The following is a 27,493-nucleotide window of genomic DNA, read 5'->3' as shown; positions in this document are numbered from 1 at the left end:
AATCTAAGGCCATTAAGGAGAATGGCACCGCAAATCCTTATAATAGAAAACGGTACCAAAAGAGAACGGTTGACCTACCGCCTGAAGCTGCCCCCTACACTATTGTTATGGCAGGCGTCCCCAAGTTACCTATGGATGCTAGGGAAGACCACCATGCATTAAGAAATAAAGTAACACATTGGTTATACAATAACAGACCCCTGCCAGCGCATATCAATGGAGAAATCCTGACTGTGAGGCGATCAGTTTGGGTGGGCTCTAGACCCAAAGATAAGAAAGGGGATGTTATTATTGTAAATTTCAAAGACCACAGAGCAGTCCGCCAAATAGGAGATTGGTATGAGTCAAAAGGCAGTGACTCTATCTCTACTCACTATCTTAGTTATTTCTATCCGTATTGTCCAGGACAAAACCCTGGAGATAGGGATAGAGTAAGACATCCTGTAGATTGGTTTTCTTCAAACCAATGTGGATATGGTTTGAATCCATTATCCCAACCTGGGACACAGTTTGGTATTAATCGGAGGCAATTCTTCCCAACTACGCCTGGAATGGATTATAGGAATAACAACTTTTTCCGGGAGAATAGAGATTTTTTGTGCCCAGCCTATAATCTTCCAACCCACAATAGATTCGATGTATTTTCGGGCCTTGATTATGTCGATTGACATGAAAAGGTTGCCGATCGGACAAACACTCGGAGTCTAGAAGAGGTTGATGTACCTAAAAAGAACCCTATAATGCCCTCCTTAGGGGAGGGATGCCGAATAACCTTATTTTCAGAACCGACCATAAATATAAATTCTGGTGCTGGTGAGGAGACTAGTACTGCTATAGCCCAGAAGGTTGAGGCCGGGGATAACAGTGGAAGAGTAAGCCCCCCATGTACGGAGATAGCTTGTGATACCTCCACGGTGGAAGAGGAAGGAAGTAACAAAAAAGGGAATTCCTGTACATTCCTATCTTGGAATGTAGCAGGCTTAAAAAATAAGATAGACAATCCATCACTGGAGATAATCCTAAATGAGCGGGATGTTGTGGTCCTCCAAGAAACGTGGACCACAGAACCCGTGTATTTAAGCGGGTACAGAACCTTCTTTACTTCAGCTGAGGGTGGTCTACATGGCCGTGCGAAGGGAGGCCTAATAACATTCCTCTCGAATAAGCTTAAATATGAGAAAGTATCTTTTAAATCTAATTCAAATTACTATCAACTTATAACCATATGTACAAAGGGATTTATTGTAATTTTGATTAATTTTTACAATAATATCCCGAAAGATGAAATATTGAATACCTTAAGAACACTTAGGGAAAACATACAACATGAAACAGAAAAATCAAATAAGGAAATGGTAATTTTATGGGGGGGAGATTTTAACTGTCCACTCTGTATAAGGGGAAAAAAGGGGATTTGTGGCCTAATGTTAGAACAAGATATAAATCTAACACATTTTGAACATTCCTTGATCGGGGATTTACTTAACGAACTAGTACTTATGTATGACCTGGGTTTTGTGAATGAAATAGCTCAGAACCCCACTTCTTTTCAACCGACATTTGTTGGCAGAGGAGCCATGTCTACTATTGATTTTATTCTTGTATCAAATAGTTATAGTAATAGAATCAATAGTTTAACGATTTTAGAGTTACCCCTAAGTGATCATCTGCCCTTATCATTAGAGGTTGAGAATCCTTTTTATGACCACTCTGAACATATTCTCACCCCAGATATAGCCTCTGATTTGATTCTGGGTAGGCAAAATGGGTATACACTAAAATGGGGCAAGGTCACGCCAGAAAAGTTTTTGGCAAAACTGTTAAATACCTGTTCAGATAGTTTTTCTATTTGCCTTGGGGAGACGGCCTGCTCCATTCAGATCTTAGAGCATTTTGATAAAATAGCCCTTGAAATTAAGAAAAGTCTGTGGGTGGAGCTAAGAAATAAGACTAGGCGTACTAAAAGCTGGTTCGATACCGCTTGTACCAGGGCACTAAGTGATTTGAAATATGCCATCCATAGATCTCCCCGGGATCACTTAGTAATAAGAGGGTTAAGGAATACTTATAACAAGGCCCTGAAAAATAGGAAAAATGCCATAAAAAAGGAGGCCCTTGAAGAACTCTGCGAGGCTGCACAGTCTAAAGATGCATCCGCTTTTTGGAGGGCAGTTAACTCCCCTTTCCTCTTTGACAGTCATAAGGCTCGTATTGAGACGGTGATTACCGAAGAGGAATGGGTGGAACACTTTTCAACTTTATATAGCTCGCAGGATGCTCCTTGCTCGACTAACGTTTTTAAATATGTGAACAGTGCAATGGGTGAGGAAAAGTTGGTGATATCCCTGGAGGAAGTCTTAATCGGATTAAATGCAACTAAGGGTGGAAAGGCTGCTGGCCCAGATGGGATCCCTGCAGATTTATATAAAGCAAACATGGAGATTTGGGGTCCCATGTTGGTACAGCTTTTTAATGCCGCCCTAGCTAATGGCCTGCATTCATCCTGGTTTACCTCAATAATTGTGCCGATTTACAAGAAGGGTGAGAGACAAAATTGTGCATGTTATAGGCCAATCTCCCTTCTTGATTCATCTGTAAAAATTCTCGGTAGAATAATTTTGGCAAGACTCCAGAACTGGGCTGAGGAAAATGAAATTTTGAGTGACCTACAGTACGGCTTCCAGAAAGGTTTGGGAACCGTGGAACAATGTTTAAACTTAATGATTATCCAACAAAAATATACTAGGGTTAAAGGGGAACGGTTATATCTTATGTTAGTTGATTTGTCTTCGGCATTTGATTGTGTATCGCATACTAAATTGTGGGATATTTTGCAAGGGTTAGGCGTCGACGATGCCATAATTTGTTTCCTGAGAGATTTATACTCAGATGCCACCGCATCAGTTCGATATGGCCGCGGGGGAGAATGTACTAGAAGATTTGGAGTGGGTCGCGGAGTACGCCAGGGCTGCGTTCTGGCCCCGTTCCTATTTCTTCTTTATATTAATGGACTTGAACATCGTCTCCTGCAAGAGTGCAGGGACATGCCTAGAGTGGGGAAGAGGTCGATCCCTGCGCTCATGTATGCGGACGATGTAGTTCTAATGGCTCGAACCCCCTTGACCTTACAGAAACTGTTAGTATCCTTTGAAAAGTTCATGTTGAGTTTAGACCTGAAAATTAACTGTGGTAAAACATACTCCATGAACTGCGGCACAAAATCTGGAAAAAAGTCGAAAAGTATGTTTTTAAATAACGTCCCCTTGGAAAATATTTAGTTTTTTCCCTATTTCGGTATTTTGTTTCATGAACGGGGGGGGTGGTTAAGTGCCATAAAGGCTAGAACTCTTTTGTTCCAAAAAACCATAATGGCCGTTAAGACTTTCTTGAAAAAGCTGGGGAAAAAACCAATAAAAGAAATCTTGACTATATACAATGCCACATGTACATCCGTAGCCCTCTATGGTGCGGGACTTTGGGGCTTTTCTAATATTGACTCACTACAAATTGTTGAAAACAAATTTATATGGGATGTTTTATCTGTACCGCAGAGTGTATCAACCTACATTTGCCATGTGGAGTTGGGTCAACCTCACTTATCAGACTTAATTAGAATACAGCCCATTCTCATGTGGCACAGGGTATGGACTACTAATGAATGTGTAGTTAACCGGGCTATTTTGAACATGGATAATACGGCCAATGTCGAATGGTTAGCATATATTAAGCAATTTATGTTTGATATTGGACACTGCGAATATTATGAGGATCCATCATCTATGGGAACTATACCCAGAAGATCTTTGAAAAAACTGAGCCTGGAATACCTCAAGGATAAAAGAAGAAGAGCAGAAGCCAGTAAAAAGACAGTTGCTTTGCATAACCTGATACTGACTGGAGTAAAAATACAGCCCTATTTGACCCTGTTGATGTCAAATCACGATCAATTTCTTTTAACCCGCTTTAGATTGAATCTTGTTTTTAGACTTCTGTCCTTCCCAAAGATGAATTTATGGTCCCAGACTTTATCAACCTGCCCCTGTGATGATTCCTCGTCCCAATCCGACATTCACATTTTATTCTTTTGTAAATTTTATACCATTCCTCGCCGAAAATTTTTAATCCCCTTTCCAAAGACATGAATTTAAAAAGTTGTTGTTTAGCTTTCCTAGAATGTCAGAGAATGGATACTGTTTTTACTGTTGTGGTTCTTTTAAACTATCTTAAACATGTTTTGAAATTAAGGAAAACTATTAGTGTAAATGAAATATAATGATTATGTGTATTTTTAGTTAGCTTCTTTATATAGTATGTTGTTCATGTTGTTACTTTCATGATTAATGATTTTAACCGAATAAAGTACTTTCTGATTCTGATTCACTACTGTTTCTTTGCATCAGTTTTATACGTTGCTTGAACATGAGCAAACAAGGAGATCAGAATTTGTCAACAACTCGTTCATACAGTTGTTGCATCAGCATCAGTTAGTAGTAAATACCACTAATTGTTGGGTTTGTGGCCTTATGCCTCATATGACAGATAAAGGTATGCCATATTTGGTTTTGCCTTTTTCTTTTAATGGGTCTGTGTGGGCTTTACAGACCATGTTTATGTATGCAAATGAGGTACGCCCCTTTCGTTCCCTTTAAGATAACTCCATCAATAATGCCTTGATAAGGGGAAAGTAGCTATGATCCGAGATATTGATGCATATAATGCTATCCCTAAGGATGAGGTACAGGCTTATGTTGGTTGGAACGTGACTGGATATAGTACCAGCTTGACAGAGAAGGAGAGACGAAAAAGGTCTCCCCTATTTGGATTGTACCCCACCGAGGCCATTTTTGTTTGGAAGGTACTGGTTGGAATCCGAAAGCTCAGCTAGGTAAGAGTGTGTGTGCTCAAACCTATGTCTATTCATCTCGGACTTCTCCACCGTTTGTGCCAGCTAAAGGCACATATTTTGTTTGTCATGACAGAGCCTACACATGGTTGCCATCTGATTTTTCAGGAACATGTTATGTGGCGTTTTTGCTTCCCCCTACTTACACTACTGCTTCAGACTATCCTAGAACGAGATATGGTAGAGGTGTCTTCAATCAGGAAGATTCTGCAGCACATGAAGTAGGAGATTTCTTCAAGGGCTTCCTGCCCTTTTGGGGTCCTATGATCAATAGTAGGCATATTCGACAGCTTGTCCGCGTTGTTGAAGCTACTATTAATGAGACAGCAGGTGCTCTTAGTAATGTTACAGCTGAGCTTCAAGCGGGCGCCTTATGACTTTGCAGAATCGTATGGTATTAGACATCATACTTGCAGATCGAAGAGGAGTATGTAAATTGATTGGATCCAGTTGCTGTGTTTACATACCAGATAATTCCCCTACAGTATACCAAGCCATCCCTAGGTTGCATAAGATCTCTGAGTCTATCCATGTAGACGAAGGAGACTGGTCATTGACGGGATGGTTTTGGGGACTGCTGTCTAAGTGGGGATGGCAGATTCTGACATTCCTTGGTATGGTTTTAGCCATCCTTTTCTCTTGTTGTCTTTGCATAAAGTGTGGTCCCGCCATTTGTAGTCTTTGTGCTACTATGTGTGTTCGGAGATCTGTCCCAAGAGAAGTAGAGAATAATAAAATGATGCTACAGCAACACTTTGATGACCTAATGAATATTGATATAGACCTAGATTCAGATTAACATGAGTCTTAGATTATTGCCTACGTAATGCTAAAAGGAGGGTCTGAGGTTCTGTAATTCTCGAGTCTGACTCCATTTTGTTCTGTGCCACCATTTTGTGTTGCCCTCACGTAGGCCTGTAAAGGTAACCTGGCGAACGAAGTGGCCTGGCCTTCTTAGTTCATGTATACATTAACTAGGTTTCTTTTTGACTCTGAAATGAACTGTAAGAAACTGACCTTCACCTGACCTCGCAAAGCCAATTTCCCTGATCGATCTTTATCTGAGATTGCCAATCAATGTTCAGGACATAGTTAACTTTTTAGTTTCCTTGCATGTGCTTTATCTTGTTCAGCATCTGTTACTGTTTCTTTTTTTATGTTTCTTCATTACATGGGTTATGCTTTCAATTATAGGTTTGTCCGGCTTGTGGAGATTGAATTTGGGACATTCCTAATAATTAACTTTTGGGTTGGGATACTGTAAATTGAGTTTTTGCTATGTGATACTTTGTTTGAAAATGTATCTTATTGGCTAGAATTTTGTGCAGTGGGTGTACATTTATAATGTGAATATTGGGTATAAAAGGAGACATCTCGCCTTAGTAAAATGAGCAGTCTCCTGAGCATTTACACCGTGATGTATTTCTAGGATCACTGTTACTAGCTGCCGCTAATAAACTTGGTCTCTGACGCCATCCAGAACTATTCCGTGTCTTTGAATACCAAGACAGGTGAACTCGAAGATCTTAGGCGTGCCCCTGACGCCGCTGGGTTAAACCCCGGTTCTTCAATGGGAACAGTCCAGCCCGAACTGCCAAGCCATGTCTTTCCTGGACCGGAATCAAGCATCCTAGGACCGGTTTCTGGCTATCAGCCGTCTTCAGCCAGGATAGCTTGACTCCAGTGGTGTGGAGAGCATGGGACTCACGTCTGAGCATACCCATCCCACTCGGGGTGACAAATGCAAAACAACAGTTGATGGACAGAATGCAGAACAATTTCATACATTTACCCCAGTACAGAGATCTGGACCTAAATTCATCGTTTTTTTGCACTCCACACCACCCCAGTTCAAGATGATGGCGCTAACTCGTTTTTGTATGCTTTGCAGAACTCGATGGACCCGGTGCCGGCCGCTTATTTTAGGGAGATTGAAGCCCTCCAGAGGCGGCTCCTCTGGGGCAGAAGCGCCCGTATAGCTTTTAACAAGTTGACCCTCCCTTGGTATGATGGTGGGATCGGGCTTCCAGATTTGCCCAAGTACTACTGGGCCTCTGTTGGCCGCAGTGAACCATATAGTGTATGGGATTCCGGGGGACCCGGGTTATGCCATGGACCGAGGTCAGGCCCCCAGAGGGATGATTGACAGAGCCTTGTATTCTAGACCTGGCAAATTTCCTCTGGCTGGTCCAACTGCTCATGTGATACGGGTGTGGCACGCGGCCAATAAAAGTCTTGGGTGGGAGAGTAGACTCACACTGGCCATCCCTCTGTTCAATTCTGAAAAGTTGGGCAGCATGTGGAAGACCAAAGGTTTCGATAGATGGGACCTCATTGGAATCACTAGGATAAAAGATGTGTGGGGGAAAGGCTCAGTTAATACGTGTGAGTCCCTTGTGGAGCAATACAAACTACACCAGAAAGAATATTTCCGTTATCTGCAGGTGAGACATGCTCTTACTACACATGTCCCTAGGGGCGCGGATTTCCCGCAGGCGTCCTCTTCTGGAGGACCGGGTACTGGATGGGCATATCCCGGAGAAAACAATATCGCTAATTTATCGAAAACTGGTTAATCACTCCGAGAACCCATTGTTGAAAGTTAGAGCTCAGTGGAGCGCAGATGGGCTAGAGTTGGATGATGAGGACTGGACAGAAGCGGTGGCTTCCCCCAAAGTAGTTGCTATCCAGATGCGGCTCTGATTGGTGCAGCTGAAGATCCTGCATAGGTCTCATATCACAGGGCCGCGACTGGGGCGGGCTGAGAGTGGATCTTGCAGGCGGGAGTGCAGAGAAGAGGGTACCTTGATGCATACACTGTGGCATTGTGACATGATACAGACATACTGGGCCGGGATACATGCCGAGCTGGGAGAGGTGTTGGGAGTGGAGGTGAGGCCGGAGGCTCGTAGATGTCTGTTGATTGTTTGGGAACCATCCGATTTAAGTGTGTATCAGAAGCAGTGGGTTACGTTGACATATATAGTGGTTAAGCCTAATATTGCTCAACTTTGGGGTGCCAGCTTCTGCCCCGGGTCACCAAGTGGGCGGAGGAGCTTTACTGGTGTATGTTCATAGAAAAGTCAGTCTTTGTGGCCCGGGGTTGCCCGCGGAAGTGGGGTAAGATTTGGGGGGCGTGGAATAGTTATCGGGGAGAAATTTGTGACCCGCCCATGTCAGGCCTGGATGAAGCAGTGCAAGAATCCGATGGACCCTAATTATTGAATGTAGAACATTTCGTTCTGTACGGTAATGTAACTTGTGCATTGGAATCGATGGCATTCACCTAAGAATTCTTTTATGTATCTTTTGTTTTTCTTTATTTAATAAACACATTTATAAAAAAAAAAAAGAAGCCCCGAGGGTGGCGGTTCCCGGGGCTGCGGGGGGCAGTGTGCCCCCGCAAATATATTTAATAGGAGCCCCGGGGGTGGCGGTCCCCGGGGCATGGGGGGGACTCAGAGGCCCCGGGCTGCGGGTGGACTGTGTGCCCCTGCAAATATTTATGTAAAGCCCCGGGGGATGGTGGCCCCCCACACGTTTTTTACTGCCCCCGGGGGCTTCAATTAAAAGAAGCGCGGGAGACCGCGCTTTGTTTTTTATTATTTTAGTGGCCGGATTCGCGCACCTAGCGCAAATTCGGCCGATTTAAAAAAATATATATTTTTTTTTTTTTTTTGGCCCGGGGTGCAGGCCTAGGGGGTCAGGGTGTTGATGAGAAAACTGTGCATGGTGGGGGTGAGTTATAGTTGCCTTAGGGCCCAACATAAAACGTGCCACAGGGCGTGTTTGCACACATGTCACCTCTGGCCCCGCCCCCTCCTTTCACCACTGCAAACACGCCCCATGGTGTGTTTTAATTTGGGTGATTAAGTCCCCTTGAATACTGAGGGTCCCTGGGGTCCAACTAGCCCACCAGGTACCTCCAGTAAGCGCCACAGAGTTGCGTTGCAGAGAGGTGAAATAAGGGGCGTGACCTCTGGACACCTCTGCAACGCTGCTCCCTGGCGCATAAGGAGGTTCCTGGTGGGCTAGTTGGCCCCCAGGGACCCCAGTATTCAAGGGGAATTACTTCCCCATCTTACAACGCGCCAGGGGGCGCTTCTGCAGAGTGCTGCAGGGAGGGGCCTCCAACGTGATGCCAGTCTTTTAAAAAAAATTAATTAAGAGGTGGATCTGTATGGTCCCCCCTTCTTTTCCTATTTTATTGGCCCTGGGGATCCCATCCCCCAGGGCCTGCCCCTGTATATATATTTTTAGGTCTCCGCCTGCCAATGCGCTTGCGCATTGCTGGCGGAGATTATAGTGAGTGAAAAGAACAGTCTACCAACGGCGGATTAGACACAGTTCATGTGAACTTTGCGCGTGCACAAACCAGCCATGTCACAAACCACCATTTGTCTGTGCCTCACATCACACTTCAAAGGCTCCGCTCCCCGCGTTCGCACTCCAGCACTCTCCTACTTCCCTTCCCACGGCTGCTCTTCCCATTCACGCGCTCTGCAGGTCACCATTTGCCAGCATTCGGCCGCTAATTCCTTTTGTTCCCGCCCCCTCCCGATGCCCGTTGTCTCGCAGCCATGGACGTGCTTGTTTTTTTCTGTACCTACTTATCGGCAGGCTTCCTTTCTATTTCAGCATCCCGGTTTGAGCATGACATCACTGGGTTCTGTGCAGATCGCATTTCCTTTTCTTTTTCTTTCTTTCCATTGGTGGCAACAACCTGTGTAGAATTGTGGTTTCTGAGAGGCTGCATGGTGTCCTCATTCAGGATCACATGCAGTTAGGATTATGGTAGCTAAGAATCTTTTGTGCTTAGCGCATGACTATAATTCACAGTTTGTTTTGTTTTTATTTCTACACACGCCTACAGTCCTCGAGTTGGACTCGTATTCATGTTTTCCACGAAACATGCCTACAGGGGTTCTAGAGTTGCTGTGGGATCCCCAACATGCTCTGCCATGCAGCATCAACTCTCTCTCTTTCACACACACACAGGCACGCACACATGCACACTCTCTCGCACTGACACACGCATACTCACACATGCAGGCTCTCTGCTCTCTTTCTCCCCCCCACACACATGCACGCTCTCTCACTCTCTCACACGCACACATGCACATTCTCTCACTTACACACACGCACAAACACATGCACTCTCTTTCTCTCACACACACCCATGCACACATGCGTGCTCTCGCTCTCTCACACGCATGCACGCACACATGCACACTCTCTCTCCCTCTCTCACACACACACACACACATACACACGCCCACGCTCTCTCCCCCCCTTGCGCGCACACAGAGGCACTCACGCACACATGCATTCTCTCTCTTAACATCACATCACAACCAAACAGGAGGCGGCATCGCCATCGTCCATAAGAACACCATCAGAATCACGACCAGCTCCGACGATAACCTTGCAACCGCCGAACACCTCCACTTCCAGATCCACACCGACCCCAGGACCACACTTAGAGGCACCCTCATCTACAGACCACCAGGAACCCATAAACAATTCAGCGAAGACATCACCGTCTTCATCAGCCCACATGCCCTCCCCTCCGAGAACTACATTCTACTGGGAGACTTCAACTTTCACTTAGAAAAGAAAAACGACTGCAACACCACCACCCTTCTGGACAACCTGGCCACCCACTTAGCCGGACACACGCTCGACCCTTTCTTCTCCTCCAGCAAACACATCTCCTTCGATCATACCACAGCTCTCCATTGGACAGACCACAGCTGTGTTCACTTCAACTACAATAAGACCACGACCCACAACCTATTCCACGAAGAAACAGGAACAAAATCACCACCGACCAACTCCTCACATCACTCAACCAAAACCCTCCAGCCCTCTCATCGGACCCAAACGAAGCTGCCACCAAACTCAAACAATGGATCACCCACAAAGCTGACGAATTAGCACCCCTGAAAAACCACCAAACCAAACAGGGTAGCAATATGGCCCCCTGGTTCAACGATGACCTTAAGATTTCCAAGAAACTATGCCGTACCCTCGAAAAACCATGGAGAAAAAACCCAACCACTGACAACCTGACCACCTTCAAGGCAGCCACCCGCAAACACCACCAATTGATCCGATCCACCAAGAAATCAGCATTCAAGGATCGACTCGACAACAACGCCCACAACAGCAAGGAACTATTCAACATCGTCAAAGAATTTACCAACCCCACCGCAGCCTCTAACGACATTACTCTCTCCCAAGACCTCTGCGACTCTTTATCCTCCTTCTTCTACAACAAAATCGCCGACATACATAACAGTTTTAAGAACATTACAAAAAAACAGCCCACCCCACCCACTTCCAAACCCGAACCGCTCTCTAATAACCTTAGTGCCTGGAACCCAATCGCCACTGAAGACACCATCCGCCTAATGAACTCCATCCATTCAGGTTCGCCAACCGACCCATGTCCCCACCACATCTTCAACAAAGCAAACTCCATCATCGCACCCCATCTCCGTGATGTCATCAACTGCTCCTTCAACTCCGCTACCTTCCCAGAAAGCTGGAAACACGCCGAACTCAGTGCCCTCCTGAAGAAACCCACAGCTGACCCCTCTGAACTTAAGAACTACCGCCCCATCTCCCTCCTCCCATTCCCTGCCAAAGTCATTGAGAAAGCCGTCAATAGCCAGCTCGCCACCTTCCTTGAATCCAACAACTCCCTCGACCCCTCACAATCCGGCTTTCGAGCCAAACACAGCACCGAAACCGCCTTCATTGCAGCGACAGATGACATCCTAACGCTTCTGGATAACGGAGAAACAGTTGCCCTCATCCTACTTGACCTCTCCGCCGTATTCGACACAGTCTGTCATAGCACCCTCATACAACGCCGCAGCAACGTCGGAATACAAGGAAAAGCCTTGGACTGGATCATCTCGTTCCTCGCCGGGAGAACACAGAGAGTCCGACTCCCCCCATTCAAATCAGAGGCTACCGAAGTCATCTGCGGAGTCCCACAAGGATCATCACTCAGTCCCACCCTCTTCAACGTTTACATGAGTCCCCTCGCATCCATCGCGCGACAACACAACCTCAATATCATCTCCTACGCCGACGACACCCAGCTGATCCTTTCCCTCACCAAGGACCCTAACACCGCCAAGACCAATCTTCATGAAGGCATGAAAGAAGTAGCCGAATGGATGAAAAACAGCCGCCTAAAACTTAACTCAGACAAAACGGAAGTCCTCATCCTAGGATCTTCACCTTCTGCCTGGGACGACTCTTGGTGGCCATCGACCCTGGGCATGGCACCCATACCCACAGACCACGCACGCAACCTGGGCTTCATCCTAGACTCCTCCCTCTCGATGACCAGACAAGTCAACGCCGTCTCATCATCATGCTTCAACATCCTTCGCATGCTCAAAAAAATCTTCCGTTGGATCCCCACTGAAACAAGAAAGACGGTCACCCACGCACTGGTCACAAGCCGACTGGACTATGGAAACACCCTCTATGCCGGAACCACAGCCAAATTACAGAAAAAACTCCAACGCATCCAAAACGCATCTGCCAGACTCATATTGGACATCCCACGCCAAGCTCACATTATCGGCCACCTGACAGACCTCCACTGGCTGCCCGTCAACAAGAGAATAACGTTCCGTCTCCTCACACACGCTCACAAGGCCCTCTACAAACTAGGACCCGAATACCTCAACACACGACTGTCCTTCTACACACCCACCCGCCAACTAAGATCCTCCAACCAAGCGCTTGCCACAGTTCCGCGCAACCACAGATCCACCATGGGAGGAAGATCCTTCTCCTACCTGGCAGCCAAGACCTGGAACTCTCTCCCCACTCACCTCCGCCTCACACAGAACCACATTTCCTTCAGAAAGGAACTTAAAACATGGCTATTCGATAAATAATGCACCCCCTCCCACAAGCGCCTTGAGACCCTATGGGTGAGTAGTGCGCTATACAAATTTCTGAACTTGAACTTGAACTCTCTTTCTTTGGTGTGCAGTGCTAACGCACCATTGACTCCTGCTGTTTACAGTAAGACCTTCACTGGTGCTTTTAGCTTGTTATCTTTGAAATCTGTGTGATGGAGTACTGCTGACAGCTATCGCCTTGAAACTATGCACAATGATCGGATCTTATGGCACAGGCATTTTCTAACCTCTTATACTTGAAGGTGCCCAAAAATACATTGAGGACTATAGGCCAGGTGGTCTAAGTATTAAGTATTTCAACGAAAGTGTGACCTCTCCCCAGACTCTCCGCGTTGTGGTAGCTCCTCATCAGTAGAGGGACAGCAGTACACAATTCACAATGTGACCTTTTACAATGTGCCACCTCGTTTCTTCTGCCACTTTATTACTCAGTATTCCAGCGTCTTCAACTGCTGATTTTTACACCTTAAACCAAATGCTTTACATGTTCAGAGGAAGCGGATTTCTTTCCACATTACAGATGCGGTACACTAAACAAAGCCACACTGTCATGTCTACAAGGCTCTTCCTGTGCTTCCATCCTAGCCCATGCTCCTTCCCTGCCAAATCTCTTCACCTCCCCCACCAAATCTCCTCTCCTTCCCCTTGTATAAATGTATATAACTTCTTGCACAGAGCCTAAGGATGGAATCAATAAAAGGCCTGGTGATCTTGCAAAAAAAAAAAAAAAAGAATGGCAATAGCGCTTGCTGAACAAAACATGCAGTTCCTTGACACATTTTTTGTAAACATAACATGCTGTTCCTTGACACATTTTCAGTAAACTGTTCTAAGCGCTATCCGTGCATTAAACATATCTTGTTTCTCCTCCTACCCCTCTCTCTACGTCTCTTTCTCGCTCTCGCACCCACGCTCTTTCTGTTACTCCTTGCTCTCTCTCCACCCTCCAACTCCACCCTCCAACTTGGGGACACCACCACACCACTCGGGGACACTGCCACACCACTCGGGGACACTGCCACACCACTCGGGGACACTGCCACACCACTCTGGGACGCCACCACATCACTCGGGGACGCCACCACATCACTCGGGGACGCCACCACATCACTCGGGGACGCCACCACATCACTCGGGGACGCCACCACATCACTCGGGGACGCCACCACGTCACTCTGGGACACCACCACGTCACTCTGGGACACCACCACATCACTCTGGGACACCACCACTTCACTCTGGGACACCACCACTTCACTCGGAGACACCACCCCATCACTCTAGGACACAACCCCATCACTCTGGGACACCACCCCATCACTCTGGGACACCACCACATCACTCAACCCAACCACATCCTCACTCAGCACCACAACAGCATCACTCAGCACCACAACAGCACTGTCCTTGCTTGCTACCAACAAGCATTGCCATAGCCAATAGGACTCGCTTTAGGAAAGTGTAAGCTTTTAGCTTTGTGAATAACAATGCTATTTTCAAAGCTAACACATATTAAAAAAAATGTCATTTACAATACCAATAGCTCACACTTTCCTAATGCGAGACCTATTGCATACCAAATGCTTGTTTTAATAATGGAAGGGGGCCGTGTGGCCCCCCTCCCGAGGCCATATTCGGCCCCAGGGACCCCATTCCCCAAGGCATGGCCAGTGTTTTAAAAAAGATATATATTATTGGAGGGGGGCTGCTTGGCCCCCCTCCTCAGGCAATTTATGGCCCCGGGGACCCCATCCCCTGGGGCCGGCCTCTCGTAGGGGACCATGGTGGGAGCCCCAATGCCCCCACGGTCCCAGAGGGCTCCCCGCCTCCTGAGGGAGCCGGCATTGCTTTTTCACACGGGGAGCTGCTAAGATGCAGCTCCCCGTGTGGAAAAGCAATTGTTTTTGGTTTTTGGAAGAGATAGCAGGTTTCCTATAGGAACCCCGGGGGTGGCGGTCCCCGGGACATGGGGGAGACTCAGAGGCCCCGGGTTGCGGGGGTACTGTGTGCCCCCTGCAAATATTTATATAAAGCCACGGGGGATGGTGGTCCCCGGGGCAGTGTGGGGGGGATTGGGGCCCCACACACGTTTTTTTACTGCCCCCGGGGGCTTCAATTAAAAGAAGCACGGGAGCCTGCGCTTTGTTTTTTATTATTTTAGCGGCCGGATTCGCGCACCTAGCGCGAATTCGGCCGATTTTTTTTTTTTTAAATGGGGTTTTTTGGCCCTGGGGGTGCAGGCCTAGGGAGTCGGGGTGTTTCTACCCTGCCCCCTTTTCTTGTTTTGTTCTTTTGTTTTTCTCTTTTCTTTTTCCTGGTTTGAAGTGTTGACAGCCACTTTCAGTGAAGCTCGTGATCGGCAGGGTGCGCGGATACACCGCGCCTCTATATATTGATATATATATATATTTTTTTTCTCAGCAACTACTGAACGGATTTACACCATTTAAGAAAAATAGTTATTTCTAAGGCAAGGACTACCTTTATGCCAAATTTGGATTAATTCTATTAAGCAGTTTTAGTTTTGTCTAAAGTTTCCCACGGTAAAAACATTTTTTCACCTCCTTTTCTTGAATTTCTCAGGAACTACTTAACGGATTTACACCATTTAAGAAAAAGAGTTCTCTCTGAAACAAGGGCTACCTTTTTGCCAAATTTGGTGTAATTCCGTTCAGCAGTTCGGACTGTAGCCGTGTCTAAAGTTTCCTATGGGCATTAACATGGAGAAAACACAATTTGGGACCCCCCTTTTTTTTCGGCCCCCGCTTGCCAAATCACCCTGAAATTTTCAACATAGGAGCTGACTGGAGCGGGCCATAAGTTTTGAAAAGTTCGCAAAGATTCGTCAACCGGCGCTGCCTTATCTGGGAAAAGAATGTTACGATTTTCTATAACTACTTACTGGCGACCGCCGGTAGGTAAAATATATATATTTGAGATTGACAAAGGCTTCTGCGAAGCCGAAACGCGTCTCTCGTATGTCCGGGTTGAGGTTGACCTGAAGCAATAAAAGAAGAAATATTCCTAACAGCCTGAAGTCCGTGCCTTCGTTGGATGTCTTTAAGGAAGCAGGAATGTTTGTTCATATATATATATATATATATATATATATATATATATATATATATATATATTTACATATATATATATATATATATATATACACACCCCTACATATACACACCACATTTCCTCCCCTTCAAGATAAAACCTGCACTCGGAAATGCAAGAAATTTTAGTATTATTGCTAAAACAGTGTTTGACTTCGAACATATTTCGGCTGCTTCATCAGTCTTGATCACCTGAGATGCCATTTTAAATAAAGCAATTTATATTCTCTGCATGTGATAGACATGATCAAAATACTTTCACATTCTCATTTTTCAGTGTGATCTGAAATTAATCTCACAGTGCCGCAAATAACATCTATTGTGAAACATAATCGTCAATTCACTCAATGTAATCAACTTTGCTTAAGCGGCCTCCAAATATATTGTAAAACACAATACAACAAATTTTAAAGTCCAATGTCAAGAGAAAAGTATGTGTTTTTCTAGCAAAAATGCGAAGTTTCAGCAGTTTTTTCAGCCTATGAATATCATTGATGCTAAAATGGGGGGGGGCGTAGGCAAGGAGCCATGCATGGCGGACGTGTGAGCTTGGAGCTCCGCGTCGCGCGCCAATTATTTGCTGATTCCTGGTGTGCCAGGGGCCGGGATTACCGAGGCGGAGGCCTGACTACACCAGTGCCCATGGTGTCTAGTCTAGACGGTCGAGGGGGTGCCAGAACAGCTGTGTGCCGCCTGAGTCCCTGCTGGCCGCAGGCACCGGTGACGATCCTAGGTTGCAGCCTGGAGGGATCTTCCCTGACCACAGTAGCAGCACTGGGGATCGCGCACACTGCAGCCCGCTGCTGACGAGATGGAGCGGTGAAGGCGGCTTGGGCTGTGAAGCTGCGGCCGAAACAGTGACACGGCCCGTGCCTTCCTGTGGCGCGTGATGCGCAGTGAAAATCGCAAAGGGCTTACATCTAACTGCAAACGCTCTGACCACATCTCGCCGGCTCTTAAGACCCTTAAATGGCTTCCTATCGAAGGTAGATCCTCCTATAAAATAGCCTGCATTACGTACAAAGCCCTCCATCAAAAGTCCCCGCTAGTACCTGACCGATGAGAAGGACCAACTCTCTCCTCCTCGTCCCTCCTCTATTAAAAAAGAAAGCTGTGCAATCTCGCTCCTTCTCTGGTAAGGACCCCAGCATCTGGATTGCCCTCCCTCAAGATCTGACTTAACCCTTCATACGTCAGTTTAAAAAAAGATCTTAAAATACACCTCCTCAACAAATATTGGGGCCCTTAATCTGTCTATTGCCATCATTGCTGTACACTCCCTTCCTTTTGAATCTCCCGCCTTCCTTCTCTCTTTCACTCCTGTGCTCTACCTCACCTCTTCACCCCCTGCCTTAACCATCCTCACCTTTTTCGTCCCCCCTTCCACCACTCTTTGAGTACTCTGCCGACCCCCCTTTCCACACACAGCTAACCCTTCCTTATTGACAAAAAACGAGTCGACCTCCTTTATACTGTTTCATAATTTGTAATTATTTTATTCATACGTTTTCTCGTAAATAGCTATATTTTGCACGCTTCATCCAAATCAAGATATATTACTATTTTTGTTCTTAAGTCTACTATATCTTAATGCTGCATTTCGTTAATATTGTTTTGTATTCCATGTACTATCGTCATTCCAATGTAAAGCGCTCTGATACCCCAGGGTGGAGCCAGCGCTATATAAAACCTCTTAAATAAATGAATATATAAATTGAAGGGTGACGTCTTCTGAACTGGAGCTGCTGGGATGGCGGGGCCTGCTGAGGTGAGCGGACTACGGTGGCTGCTTGCGGAGGCCCGTAGATCGTCGGGCTGTGCCTTTCCTCCCTCTCCCAAGTGCTTTGTGAGATGCCCATTCTGGGCAGGGGGGAGCTGTGCGGGCGGACTGGCCTGTGAATTTGCAGTTCGCGCAGTGACACGGCCCTGTTGCATTCTGCAGATTGTGCTGTAAGGAGAGGAAGGGCCGACCAGGTTGCATTGGAGGATAGCAGAGTGCATGCTGGAGCTGCCGTGATGTTGAGGACACCCAGTGGTGTGGAGTCCGCAGTGCTGACCTCAGGGGTGGCCCATGTATTGCCGGACTGAGCCTTCCCCCTTCTCCTCTCACCCGGGGGTCCTGGAGCTGGGCCGGGCTGCCCTCGAGTTCCCACCTGCACAGGGCTGGCCTGGGGAGGTGGCAGGAGGGGTGTGGTTGGCTCTGGTGGATGAGTTCTGGGGCCCGCCTGACGCTGCCCAAACTACCAGTCCCTGCTGGTGGCATGGAGGTGCCTGGGCCTTGGTGGGCCTATTGTCAGCCCTGTGGGTGTCGTTTTCACTGAGGGCCCTGTGGCGGAAGAAAGGTTGCAGAGGCTGGTGTGTTGGCCCCCTTCTGGAGATTGGGAATTGGGGCGGTTTCGTGGGACTTCCTGTGGGCCTGACTCCCGCCTATCATGGGCAAGCCGTGGGCTGGCTGGCCAGGGCCTCCCAGGACCCGGAGGACAGCACCCAGGAACAGTTGCTGCTGGCAGCGGAATTCTCGCTCCAACAACAGGTGGGCAAGATACTTGAGGCCATAGCGGATACTAAGGCCACCCTTCACCAAGAAATCACCATGGTGGTGGTGTGCCCGGGTCTCCTGCGGGAGGATCACAAGAAGCTGTCGGAGCGGGTGAAGGAGACCTAGTCCACCATTGGGACTATAGCCCCAGCCCAAAAAGCCCTGGAGCAGCAGGTGAGAGCCCTCACTGATAGGGTGGGAGTGCTGGAACCGCGGGCTGAAGACACGGAAGGCCGAAATCGACAGAACAACATCCGAATTCTGGGCCTACCGGAAGGAGTCGAGGACAAAGACCTGGTGTCCTATCTGGAGTGCTGGCTGCTAGAGGTGGTGGCGCCGGAGGGCCTGTCTGCCTTCTACACCCGAGAGAGTTCATCAGGTCCCAGACAGACCCCCGGCGCCCTCCGCGCCCGGTGGTGGCTCGCTTACTTCACTTCAGGGATAGGGTCCTGGTCCTGCGGGGGGTGCAGACAGATGGCCCCTATTCCATTGACAACAGTAAGGTTTCCCTCTTCCAGGACTACACTCTGGAAGTCCAGCGGAAACGAGCCTCGTTCTTAGAAACTAAGAAGGTGTGGGGGGATGAGGGCCTCCAGTACTAATTTTTGTTGTCGGCCCGGTTGTGGATAGAGATGGATGGCAACACTCATTTTTGTAATAGTCCGGAGGAGGCCTGGGACTGGATAGAATCCTACAGGACTGGGTCTTCTCGGCCAGCGGGCCCTCGGCCTCAGGGGCGAGATAAGGCAGAGCCGGGGAGACGATCGAGGTGCCGCTCCCATAGGGGGGCTCTCAGGAAACCGACTATGTCACAAACTGAGCAAAAGAGGGCTGTGGCGGCGATTATGAGAAGCAGGAGCCCCTCCCTGGGGGCTGGGACCCACATGTCGAGGAGCACTGGGGGCTATGACTCTGACTCATCCGGTAGTGGTAGCATGAAGATGCCGGTGGTGACCCCGGGCACGGCAAATGAAGTCATTTATCCCGCTGTGACTTGCACTGGGTTCGTGAGTCCTGGCTGGCCTGCTGCTGCGGGACCCTGGTCTTGGGCCGTTTGGAACTGAAGGGGCCGGCGCGCCTGGAACAGTTTGTGTGTCCCCTTTCTTTGGTGTTCGTTTCTATGATAGCTCCTTTGCTTGCCCCCTCCTGGGTACCTTACTAGCGTAAGGTTTCCTTATGCAACATTGGCGCCCAGTAAGACTCCTGGGCCGGATGGCCTACTGGCTGAGTTCTGCCAGCTATTTGCCGATCTACTGTCCCAGCGTTTGGTGACTTAGTATACGGAAGCTTTTGAGGGAGGAGGAGGTTTGCCAGATACCACCCAGTCGGCCCTTGTGATATCGCTCCCAAATCCAAGCAACCTGTTGCAGGAGTTTCGGACTACCGTCCCCTCTCCTGCTTCATTCAGATACTCTGTCCATCACCACCCCCTTTATGAATCGTTTTGGCCACCACAAGTGTGGAAGGGTATGCTCAGATGTGAGTCCCTTGCTCACTGCACCATCAGGATTCAAGCAAGCCGGGCCGAAGACGGCTGTAATGCCAGAAACCGGTCCCCGGAAGCTTGTTTCCTTTCCAGTAAAGAATTGGCTTGGTAGTTTGGTCTGCCCTGTTCCCATGATGCACTGGGCCAGGGTCAGACTAATTTGCATGTAGCCAGGTTCTGAGCTGGGATGGTGCAGTGAGCTAAAAAAACGGTGATGGATCAAGCCCTGATCTTTTGACTGGGCAGGAGTATTCTGCTTCATTCAGATACTCTGTCCATCACCACCCCCTTTATGAATCGTTTTGGCCACCACAAGTGTGGAAGGGTATGCTCAGATGTGAGTCCCTTGTTCACTGCACCATCAGGATTCAAGCAAGCCGGGCCGAAGACGGCTGTAATGCCAGAAACCGGTCCCCGGAAGCTTGTTTCCTTTCCAGTAAAGAATTGGCTTGGTAGTTTGGTCTGCCCTGTTCCCATGATGCACTGGGCCAGGGTCAGACTAATTTGCATGTAGCCAGGTTCTGAGCTGGGATGGTGCAGTGAGCTAAAAAAACGGTGATGGATCAAGCCCTGATCTTTTGACTGGGTAGGAGTATTCTGCTTCATTCAGATACTCTGTCCATCACCACCCCCTTTATGAATCCCTCTCCATGCTCAACCTGGGTTTCAAGATTCTGAGTAAGGTGTTGGCGGGTAGGCTCCTCCCCCATATGAAGGCCCTGATCCACTCGGACCAGAACGGGCTTATCCCCTCACGTAGTACCTCATACAATCTTATTTGGTGCTTTACCACAAAGGGGCTCCCTCGCTCCAGCAGGCGGCAGTGTTGTTGGTTGACCTGGAAAAGGCATTCGACACAGTGTCCTGGGAATACCTCTTCGAGGTGATGCGCCATTGAGGTCTGGGTGATGAATGGGGGCGATGGGTGCGACTCCTATATGCGGCGCCTACAGTGAGTGTCAAGACTTGCTGCACCATATCTAGAGCATACAGGATCTCCCGGGGCCCCCGGCCTTGGTGCCCCCTGTCCCTGCTTCTTTTTGCACTAGCTGTGGAACCTCTGGCTGAGCGGTTTCCCTTAGGCGGGAGCGGGCTGGGATTGATGCTGAGCGGGCGGCAGCACCTCATTTCCTTATACGCAGACGATCTTTTGCTGTATCTTTCGGGGGTGGTCAAGGGAGCAGCGGAAGTTCTGCCGATCCTGGGCGACTTCACTATTCTCTTGGGCCTTCGGGTTAACAAAACCAAGACCTTCCTGTTCCCAATAACGGGGCCCCTGCCTAGACTGATGGCATTGGCGGATGACACACACTGGGCGCAGCGCACCTTTAAATATTTGGCCATTAATATTTTTCATGACCTAAAAGACCTGCGGGACGGGAACCTGAGTTGTGCGTTGCGCTCCCTTAATCCCTGTTTCCAGTTCTGGTGCATATTGCAACTGCCCATCATGGCCAGGATCATGCTGTCCAAAATGCTGTCCCGGCTATTGTACACCTGCCGGTCTTGATGCCGAGGGGCTGGTTTCGACCCTTGCATGCACTCCTGCGGCAGCTGGTCCTGGGGGGGATGGACGCCCCCTGGTGTCCATACAGACCCTGCAACGCCCTCGGTCATTGGGAGGACTTGGGGTACCTAATTTTTAATTTTACATGCCGGCGGCCCGACTACAATTGTTAACACAGTGGAAGGAGGGAGTAAATGAGGCGGGCACGTGCCTGACTGACCCAGAGTTGAGTTGCTGGTTGGTGATTACGAAGCTCTTGCTGCCGTCCACCCCCGTCCTCTACTGCTCCCTACTCCAAAACACGGTCTTCCAGACGTGGAGGAGATGCTGTGGCAGTCGAGAACACATTGCGAAATTTATCCCCAATGTTGCCTCTGGTGGGGTTGCCGCATGGAGACCCTCAAACCATGTTCACAAGCGCCCAGCTGGCCAGGTTGTCAGAGGCCGGGCTCAACAGCGTTGGAGACTGCTACCTGGATAAGGAATTGATTCCTTTTGTAGATTTGGCAGAAGATAGTGGCCTTCCCGCGGGCCAGTTCCTGAACCAATCCTTATTGATAAAAAACGAGTCTACCTCCTTTATACTGTTGTATAATTTGTAATTATTTTATTCATATGTTGTCTCGTAAATAGCTACATTTTGCACTCTTCATCCAAATCAAGATATATTACTATTTTTGTTCTTTAAGTCTACCATATCTTAATGCTGCATTTCGTTACTCTTTTTTTGTATTCCATGTGCTATCGTCATTCCAATATAAAGCGCTCTGATACCCCAGGGTGGAGCCAGCGCTATATAAAACCTCTTAAATGAATAAATACACCAGGCGCTGACGTGCACCTTTTCGCGACTCTGGAAAACTGGAAGGACGGAGCCCGATACACACCCTGTGCTACATGCACTGCTCACCCTTGGCACGGTGAGCCACCTAGTAAAATGGCTATGTGTTGCACTTGTGGAGGCTTCCACCGTCCCCCTTGACAAACTGCGGGCGCTTTGGGAAAAGATCGGTGACAGGCCCCTGACAGATGCCGAATGGCACAGAGCTCTGTGTTATGCCGGGAAGGTCTCCCGAAACACCTGGTTGAAATACATGCAATTCAACTACACTCACATGACGTACATGACACCACACAGACTCAACGTGACTTACGGAGGGGAGGTGGGACAATGTCTCAGGTGTGCTCACTTGTACGCCGACTCTGCCCACATGACCTGGGAATGTCAATGGGTGCACCCCTACTGGGAGGCGATACTGGCAAAGATAAAGGACGTGCCTGGGGGGGAGTTGGCTCCAACGATTCATGCGTGCTTGCTGGGTCTCTTCTCTAGGCCCCCTAAACGTAAAGTGGGAAATCGTCTGATAGACCTTGCGCTGTGCCTTGCTAAGCATAGGATAGCCATGGATTGTAAGTCACCTAGAGGGCCACAGGTAGCGGTCTGGAACAGAGATGTCATAGCATGGGCTGGGGCAGAGGCCAGGGCACAGGTATGGGTGGAGGCCAAAGGTGTGAGCTTGCGCCCAATTGCAGACCAATGGAGTGAGGTGCTGGCAGTATGGGAGAATCCGAGGGAAACCAGCAGTGAGGAGGATGTGCAGGAGGAGGATGCCCCTGTAGACGCCGGGACTGATACCCAGCGCACGCGATCTCCCAATGCCCAAAGAGACTGAACTAGACAGTGCGGGGTTTGGAAGCACTTAGTCCTCATATGCACTGGACTTGAAACAAGACTTAGGGTGGCCCTGGGGTGGGAAGGGGGGGTCCCCCTGATACCTTGTGGGGTGTGGGCTTCGGCGGGCCGGAATAACAAGCGGGGAGGCCTGATATAGTGCGCTATGTTTAAGTGGTTTTTATTGTTGACACAGTCCAGAGGTAATAGAGTCACAAAAGGGGGCCGCGGGGATCCTTGATGGGGTCTGGAGAAGAGAAGATGTCGGGTCGGGAAGGGTGGTGGACGGCTTCTGACTGCTGGGCTGACGTCGTCCGGGCGGTGTGCGTCTCCCCTCTCGGCTGTTCCGTCGGGTCTGGGATGTCGTTGGTGGGCCTCGGAGGTTTGGGGCGAGAGAAAACAGAGAGGGACGTTAGTCTGTCGCTCTCGGCAGTAATGCAACTGCCACCGACACCGGGACGTGAGGCTACGGAAAAGGAGATAGTGAGGGTGGGTCGGATGGGGAGGTGGAAGAGACCGAAGGATAGGGGGGAAAAAAGGGGTGACAGGGTGCACTCTACGTGAGAGGGGCCTATATCTATATATACAGTGGTATGGTGCTCAGGGTCGTGCAGCTTTACAATTATGTACAACTATCTACAAGAGGCACACGGAAACGGATGGTGGTTACTCACGTGGCCCGCCGCAACTCCCTGGTGAGTTGCGGCCGCTCTCCAGCCACCTCCTGGGGACTCCACCAGTCCTCAGTCCACACGTCGCCGTCGGCGTCCTCCTCCTCTTCTTCGGTTCGACTTTCGCTCTCCTCGCTTCTCTCTCTCCGCTCCGGTTCCGTCCTTGCTGTCTCCTGCCACGAGTCCGCGGGTTGGAACCCCGTTGCTTGAGTCTCGATGGTTTTTCTACCTTCCGGGGCGTAACCGGGGCCGGGACTTCCGGGGTCATGGAGAACTGCTTCCGGGTTCCCGTCGTCCGTATCCGAAGCCTGGCGTACCTGTAGAGGACGAGAGATGGAAGATCTCCTAGGGAGAGGAAACAAGGCACATTCTGGGTTAGACGAGCCCGCCCCCGCGCGAGGAGGTTTCCCCGTGAAGGTAGGAACCGTGACCTTTCCACATACCTCTGCTCTCAAGATGTTTCACGATACGTTCTCCACAGTGTGAAGATGATTAGCTGTGTGCACACCACTCCTCTGCATGAATGGTCTAGTTACTTGTTATTTTTCCTTTTTTTATTTCTTTTTTTGTTGTTTGCTTGTTCTGTTTTCCCTAAATTGGCTGCACTCTATTGTTTCAGTTCTCCTTCATTCCTTGTATTGACCTATATGCCTGAATACAGTGATTGGAAGCTTAAAGTATATTCCATTGCAGACCTGTATTACAGTTGACTGGCGGTGGAGTGTGCTTCCCAACACTTCTCTACATGCATCTGATTAAACGGAGTACTCCCTCTGGAACGTAGACAAATGTCATTAGTACGTCATGTTTTGTTACTTTGGAAACTCTTTGTGCATTCAATGTATAACGAAGGAAAAATGGCAATAAAATATATATTTTTTTAAATAATCTAGGATGCTTCAAGAAGTGTGGCTCACTGGTTAGAGGAGGCAGACCTGGAAGCAGAGGTCAGCCCGGGACCAGGGTTCAATTCCCAGCTCGGCGGGGTCTTGAGTCCTAAAATGTCCATGGTCTCGACAATTCTCGCTCCGGTGCCTACTCGATTCACGGGTTCACACTCTGCGACTCTGGGCAGTAGCTTGCTTAATCTCCACAACGACCCCTCGCGGCGGGATGCCTGGCTTTCACCTTGTGGATACCCTGCCGGGGTTATCTCACAGGGGAATACCAGGACGGGTTTCCTAAGCAAGCGCTTAGAAACCGCTTGGTGATTTGCGCTATATAAATTCCTGTACATTTACATTTTACATTTACAAAATGCTGTGTGGCTCGGGTGACAACAGAATAGGATAACATGATGCATACTTAAAGTGGCAGTTCCACTGTGACAATATTATTTTCCAGTTGTCAATCCGTTCATACTCCCAATACGCTGTTCCTTAAGTCTTCACCAAATGCCACGTCTTTTAATCAAGCTCTGATTTCGCAAGTATTCAAACTCATAGTTTGTGTTTTTCAAACTTCTGTCATATGGCTATACTTGGGCAACATTTGGATGATATTTCTGCTACATTTAGGTCCTTTATTCCTCTGGTGGCCATCTTTGGAGACTTATTTGTTATGAAGCTCCCTAATCTAATCATTTACTGCAGTATCCTCAGTAGAAAATGCTTTTAGTTTTCCACTTCGATTCCATCAAGATGCAATTCGGACTGTGCTACATTTTTGGCATAAATTCAAAATGTTAGCACTCTTGTTGCTCATTAGAACACCGTAGTAACGCTGCTGATCACCAGGGAGTTAACTGGCAGTCTGCTTCTGTTGTTGAAAGTGCATGTTTCAGTCTGCATGTCAGAAAGTTTCAATGAAATAGAAGAGGAAGATAATTGAGAAATCACATAAAATGTGTCCTAATTTTTCTTTCTACAGCACTAACAATAACTCCCCTCATTTTGTTCTTTAGAATTAAATGTTTTACATTTTCCCAGTTTGGTTCATTCAAATGGCTTCAGGTGTGCCACAGGTTTGTCATAAGTAAGACTATTAGCACTCTAGTTGTTCATTAGAACACTCTGGGAGGCTAAAGTAGAACACAGGGGAATCAACGGACAGGCTGCTCCTGTTGGAAGTCTTTAAAAAGAAAAGAGAGTACCCTCTGGCCCCAAGGGAACTGGGTAGAGTAAGCAAAAAACCTGTGAAGTATCCCCTGGGTTTTTAATTTTTACATGGAACAGTATTATATCTCTAAAGTAGAGAAGCTCTCACTCTAACATTCACACTTATTTCCGCCTAAACCTAGCAACATTGTGTTATATCCCATTCTAATGGTAAAACCACAAAGGCAAAAATTCACTGGCAAAGAGCTATTTATTAAAATGAATCAATATAACAAATAATCAATATAAAAAGCAAATATGTATCTATGAACAATATGATCATAAACATTCCATTTATTAATACAGTGCCTCTATTATATCTCTACTTTAGAGATATAATACTGTTCCACGTAAAAATTAAAAACCCAGGGAATACTTCACAAGTTTTTTGCTCCTGTTGGAAGTACATTGTTTACTGAGACGGTCAGGCTACATTCTCATAAGGCTGAGAACGTGGAAATTTTAAGAAAATATTCTCTCATCTTAGCTTCTGGAGCACCTTTCCTTAACCTCTATGGGAACATCATGAGAACATTTTTCTCTCAAACATATGTGAAATCCCAGCAGAAGGCTTTTTCACATGGTAAAATCACCTTAAAATGCACCACAATTTCTAAAATGGGTATGGTACCATCAACAAAGGATTTATGTTGTAACTAAAATCTGTTATCACCCGTTATAGGTTGTCCTTTTTATGACCCTCAAAACCTACCATTCACTACAATGCATTTCATTGGGGACCATGTCTCAGAGTCCTGTCAGTGCTGCCACAGCATGTTGTCCATGTTGTGGCCTGATAATAAAGGGGGGGGGGCATTTGGGACCCCTATATATGCCTTTGGTGTGCTCTCCCTGCCCACTTACATACTTCTTTGTTATTAAGTTTTTAGGACACATGGACTAAGTCACCGAGTCATGTAATGGCTGCCAAAGCATACTGTTCAGGTTGTCACCAACCAATCAGGATTCACTAGTCTCCTTTAAATTGGCCAATGAGAGCATATCTGAACACAAGCTGTCCAGATATACACATTTATTTTTCCTTTACTATGTCAAAAACTACTGAACAGATTTACACTAAATAACAAATAGTGTGCTTTCCGGACCAAGAGCTACCTTTCTGCCAAATTTGGTGGGTTTTTTTTTCCGTTTTTTTTTTTACACCTCTCCCGCTTTTTTCTCAACCCCACTGGATGGATCACCTCAAAACAGTCCATGCACAAGACCCAACTTGCCACTTTTTTTGGAACATATTGTGAAGATTTGTCAAACGACGCCTAGATATAGGCAAGTCAATAAACACTTTTCCTATGATAACTAGTTCCTTACAGTAACTACCTACTTGCGACCGCCAGTAGGTCATTTAAAAAAATATATATATATATATATATGTATATATATATATATATATATATATACATATATATATATATACATGTACGCGCTCACAACTACGTTTTGCGGTTTTGCTGTTGTGCGTCCTAATCAGTGGTGGTGCAGATACGGCGCTAGTGCCTTGAAACATACCTCATTTCAGCCCCTTTAAGAGAAAACCTA

This window comes from Lissotriton helveticus, chromosome 2_1, assembly GCF_964261635.1.
Source record: "Lissotriton helveticus chromosome 2_1, aLisHel1.1, whole genome shotgun sequence".
Lineage (NCBI taxonomy): Eukaryota > Metazoa > Chordata > Amphibia > Caudata > Salamandridae > Lissotriton > Lissotriton helveticus.
The sequence above is the reverse complement of the archived record's forward strand: the minus strand, read 5'-3'. Positions refer to the sequence as shown.